Genomic DNA, 6,000 nt, shown 5'->3' on the forward strand with positions numbered 1-6,000 from the left:
GACACGCCCGTACGCCGCTGCCCGCAGACAACCAGCGCCCGCGCCGACGACCAGGGATGGCAGGGATCGCCGCTACGAACCGTCGACGAGCCGCTCGAGCTACCATCATCGTCAGCGAGGGAGGAGACGCTGAGCACCGCGTCGCAGGTATACTACCATGACATTCCACTCACGGGGAGATTAAAATATTTTTATAAAAACTGGTGTGAGTTAACCACAGAACACCCCACTAGAAGCCTAATGCAAGCGATATTGTTCGAGACGCAAATCACCAATCCTTGCGGGGTGAGGCGGGCGCGCACGGTGCTGCCATTGGTCGTTTCAAATAATGGCGCGCCTTTACGATTAGCGGTAGGGATGGGAATGGGACATGTCTATTATAGACAATGGTACCGGTACCAGTACTGTGGTGAATTTGTTTTGCTACAAATTATAATATTATAATAAGGCCTAGTTACCCTTCGGGTTGGAAGGTCAGATGGCAGTCGCTTTCATAAAACTAGTGCCTACGCCAAATCTTGGGATTAGTTTCCAAAGCGGACCCCAGGCTCCCATGAGCCGTGGCGAATGCCGATGCCGGGATAACGCAAGGAGGATGATGATTGTGATAGCACTTCAATAAAAATCATTCTAGTAACTAATAACTAAACTGTGCATTTTTACTTACGTTTACTAAAATAAATTACCAACTAAATATTCTAAACTAATCAATCAACTAAATAACACTACAGACTCTACAGATTCTAGATAATTATTCACAATTACAAATCTGCTTTCTTTTATATTTCATAAAATGGTAGCACATGGTACGAACGGCAGTACGAAGTTCCCGCAACAGACATAAACTAACATGGCCCCATCCCTAGTCGTTTACGTGAAAGGGATAGCATATCGCATTGTTAACTAGGCAAAAAGGGATGGACGCGCCTCGGCGCCGCTCAGTACAACCATATTGACCAGTATAAATGAACTCCGCGGATAATAAACAATATTCAACAAAATAATTAATTTGACTTAACTGTGGAATGTTATTCCATCTTTTTTATATGTAGAAGTGTTAGAAGACTTGCCACACCACTTTATGCTGCAAGAGATCATTGTTTGCAACCAAATTTGATTATTTAAGATTTTTTCCCGAGCGGACACGAACACTGTTAGCGGGTCGTATACTTGGGCGCTACTGATCGGTGTCGCACGCGTTCAAACTTTTATAAACCTGATTTGTCGTATGCTTGGTGACCGCGAGTCGCCCTGTAAGGGCCGTCTTGTTGTATTGGTCTGTGGAGTTAACACAAGATCCCACGGTTTTATCATGGATCAGGGGCTATTCTATACCCTTTAAGGATAAGCCTACTCAATCTTCGTTACCTAAAGATCGTTGCTATTCTAGTAACGAAACCAAATTAATCAATGCGTGTATAACTGATATGTTAACAAATGGAATTATTTCACCCTGTGAACCGTGTGAAGGTCAATTTATCTCATCTATTTTTACGGTTCCGAAACCAGACGGTAGTTGTAGATTTATTTTAAATTTGAAAGATTTAAATAAGTTTGTAGACGTGCAACATTTTAAAATGGAAGACCACCGTACTGTTTTAAAATTGTTAAATTATAATGACTTTATGGCAACCATTGATCTTAAAGATGCATATTTTCTGGTGTCTATTGCCGAAAATGATAGAAAAATGTTACGATTCTGTTGGAATTCACAATTATTTGAATTTAACGTATTAGCGTTCGGCCTCTGCACCGCCCCGTATATGTTTACGAAACTATTAAAACCTGTTGTGCAACATTTACGAAACCTAGGTTTGATGTCGGTTCAATACCTAGACGACTTTCTTTGTATAGGCAAGTCTTACTGGGATTGCTTACAAAATGTTCAGATGACAAGGTCGTTTTTAGAATCTTTAGGATTCATTATCAATACTAAAAAAAGTAAAATGCGTCCTAACAGTTCGTGTATTTTCTTAGGTTTTTTATTTAATACTGAAAATATGACAATTAACTTGACAGATGAAAAAAAGAAACGTGTGAAGGAAAAAGCTATACAATTTTCAAAATTAAAAAAGTGTTCTATAAGGCAATTGGCCGAGTTTATAGGTTTATTAACCTCAACCTGCCCAGCTGTAAGATATGGCTGGCTGTATACAAAATTATTTGAGAGAGAAAAGTTTTTGGCTTTAAATTATACTGAAAATTATAGTAAAACAATGAATCTAAAATCGTACCTAAACAAAGATTTTCAGTGGTGGATTAATAATATTGAGGAATCTTCATGTCCCATAAATAGTAAACATTATGATCTCGTGATTTTTACTGATGCCTGCCCTACAGGCTGGGGTGCGGCCTGCGGTGACCAGTCGACAGGAGGGCATTGGGACAAGTCTAAACTAGATTGGCATATTAACGCTTTAGAATTGAAGGCCGCTTTCTATGGGTTAAAGATGTTTGCTCGAGGTTATTGCGACTGTCAAATTTTATTAAGGATAGATAATACCACTGCCATATGTTATATCAACAGAATGGGGGGTATTCAACATACCCACCTGAATGATATAGCTAGAGAGATCTGGCAGTGGTGTGAAATTCGAAATATTCACATTTTTGCTTCTTATATAAAATCTGAAGATAATAAAATCGCAGATCGCGAGTCACGTCAAATAAAGATAGACACAGAATGGGAACTTTCCGATTATGCATTTAAAAAGATCATAAAGTCATTTGGCAAACCTGACTTTGACTTGTTTGCAAGCTCACAGAATAACAAATGTAAAAGGTTTGCATCATGGAAACTTGACCCTCACTCTGAGTTAATAGATGCGTTCACTTTTAATTGGCAAAACATATTTTTTTATGCCTTTCCGCCGTTTTGCCTAATTTTAAAAGTCTTACACAAAATTATTGCCGATAAAGCCGAAGGCATTGTAGTAGTACCTAATTGGCCATCACAGCCGTGGTACCCGCTGTGGTCTCAATTAATCGTATCAAATAAATTAATATTTGATCCTGACAAATATCTTTTACATTGTCCTTTCAGAGCCTGCCACCCACTGCACTCAAGCCTTTCCCTGGTGGCCGCGAAGTTATCGGGCAGTCGTTTATAAGGAGAGGAACACCTCATAGCTCCCTAAAGGTTGTCTTGGCCTCTTTTTCTGATAATACCATTTCTCAGTATAGTTCATCATTAAGATCATGGTGGACATTTTGTCAAAGGAATGATTATGATTTTTACGAAGCTACACCTTCTCAACTTTTATCTTTTTTAACAGAGTCATTTGAGAATGGTGGCAGCTATAGTACACTTAATTCTCATCGATCAGCACTATCGATTGTTCTCGGAAAAGAAATAACCACAAATTATTGTATAAATCAGTTTCTGAAAGGAGCATTCAGATTAAATCCTCCTACACCTAAATATGATCAAACATGGGATCCTGTTAAAGTCTTAAATTACCTATCAAAGTTGTACCCGTATAGTAGTATTTCGATTAAGGACCTAGCTTTTAAGTGTGCCACATTGCTGGCCATCGCTTCCGCACAGCGGATGCAAACTTTGAGTCTGATTAAATTAAAAAATATTTCTATTGATAACGATGCCATTGTAATTAAAGTGCCAGATTTAATTAAAACTTCCCGACCTGGAGCTTTTCAACCAATGATTAAATTACCCTTTATTCGCGAAAATCCTAATATATGCCCTGCACTGGCAATACAAACTTACATTGATAAGACGGCGACCTTACGTGAGCAGTCTGACGATCACCTTTTTATAAGTATCCAGAGGCCGTACAAAAAAGTTGGATCTCAAACAATTGGCCACTGGGTTAAAAAGATATTGGCTGACAGTGGTATTGATGTGAGCGTGTTTGGTGCGCATAGCACCCGCCACGCTTCTACGTCAGCTGCCCACAAGGCTGGCGTTAGCCTAGATGTGTTGAGAAAAGCTGCAGGTTGGAGTGACAAATCAAACGTATTCTTAAAATATTATAAGAGAGATACAATTAACTACTCCAATAACGAGTTTGCTAATGCAATTTTTGACATACAACCTACTAAATGATTAGGGTGTCTACATATAAGAAATGTAAAATCAATCAATATTGAGGCCCACTCAATAAATTTATTGATTATGTGAATGTGTTTAATTTTTTTTTTTCTCTCTCCCCCACTTGCAGTGAAACTCTAAACATCTGCCTTGTAAACTTAAATCGTCTTCGGTTGAAGCTCGAAGTATAATTAGGAATTAAAGGAACTTACCTTGTGAAGTTCAATTCCAATTATGCGAGAGCTTCAACCGAAGACGATTAGCATAGCATAGCAAGGGTGGGAACCCTTAACCCAAAAAAAAAAAAAAAAAACTACATTAAACCTCTAAAAAATAATGGCGCGAGCCCCGGTTCCCACTACCACCAGGAGCGTGCGAGTGAGACGGAAAAACTAGTTTTTGCGTTGGGCTCTAAATGTGTGACCGAGACAGCATCATTCCGTGTACTGCTGCCTTGTAAACTTAAATCGTCTTCGGTTGAAGCTCTCGCATAATTGGAATTGAACTTCACAAGGTAAGTTCCTTTAATTCCTAAATATCAATATCATAATATCATAGAAAACTTGACGAGTTGCCTGTGACATTTTCTTCGAAGGCTATTAATTATTATGTTTGAGAGTTACTCATGACATTAATCCAATTGAAAACATTTAGATCCAAAACTTTCATACTCAACGCGCTACTGAAAAAAAAAGCCTAATTAGGTACTTGTTATGCACGTTAAACTTTCGTGAGACATATTCAAATAATTAATGAATCGGTCAGAGCAATAGCGATAGAATACGTGAGTACAACCGTAGATTTATTAATTATTAGGTACTTGTTGTTACAAGATGAAGACGTTTTCCTACAATTTCCACAAATTACTTAAATTTATAATTTGTTGTTGTTGATCGTCCTAGGGCACCCCATAGGTGCATAGGGCCTCCACAAGATCCTTCCACGCCTTTCTATCTTGAGCCACCGAATTGGCCTCGTTCCAGCTCAGTCCATTATCCCTCAGCTCGTTCTCAACGCTCCGCCTCCAGGTGTGTACGGGGCGTTTGCGGGCTCGCTTTCCTCCTTGAGGCCGCCACTCAAACGCGATAGTAGCTCCTCTTCGAAGGGTATGACCGATCCATCTCCATTTCCGCTGAGCCACTTCCTGTGCGATCGGAGGTTGACGGCATACACTCCACAAATCCTCATTTCTTATGGTTAATTTATAATTTACATTAAATCAAACATAAGTATTTCCTCACAGATAATCTACCAGTACCTACTCTCATTTACATTAAAACGCAGTAAAACCACTACAGAAACTAATACATTATCCAAAGCCAGAGCAACCATAAAGAAGGATCTCAGAGGGCTGTCTGCAAGTTCGTGCATTTCATTTCCGAACTTTGCAAGTTATTCAACGATAATACAGATCTGAATAATGGCGGTTGGCGGAAAACAGACTTTTATATTATGAGACAGTCGCAAAACTCTGCGGGGTAGGTATCTAGAAGGATAATGGAAATATTTTTATGGTTCAGAAAAATTTGAAGTAGCAAAAGTTACCTAGGTAATACCACAGTATAATAAAAATACTATCGTACAGTATGGCCACTCCCGCTGCCCGCTGAAAGTGCCGCCCACCCGCTCTCGGTTACCTCACAGTTACCGCCTGTTGAAAACGCGAACAGTCGACCGGTCATATCTCGCTCATACAAGCAATGGTACGCGTTCACCTACACGAGCTCAGACTGTGTGCTAGGAACGCGCCTCTTTCTTATATTTGATCGCCAGTGTCCGAGGTGTGCTAATTAATTCTCGGTGTATTAGAAGCCAATTTTCGTTTGGAACCCAACCAAACTACATCTTTGCATTTCAGTTCTCTGCGTGCTGTTATCAACGGAGTCAAACTTAAAAAGTCTCATTCTCGACAAAGAAACCACGCAAGAAAGAACATGTGTTACCTGCTA

Source organism: Leguminivora glycinivorella, chromosome 6 (genome assembly GCF_023078275.1).
Source record: "Leguminivora glycinivorella isolate SPB_JAAS2020 chromosome 6, LegGlyc_1.1, whole genome shotgun sequence".
In the NCBI taxonomy this organism is placed as follows: Eukaryota; Metazoa; Arthropoda; class Insecta; order Lepidoptera; family Tortricidae; genus Leguminivora; species Leguminivora glycinivorella.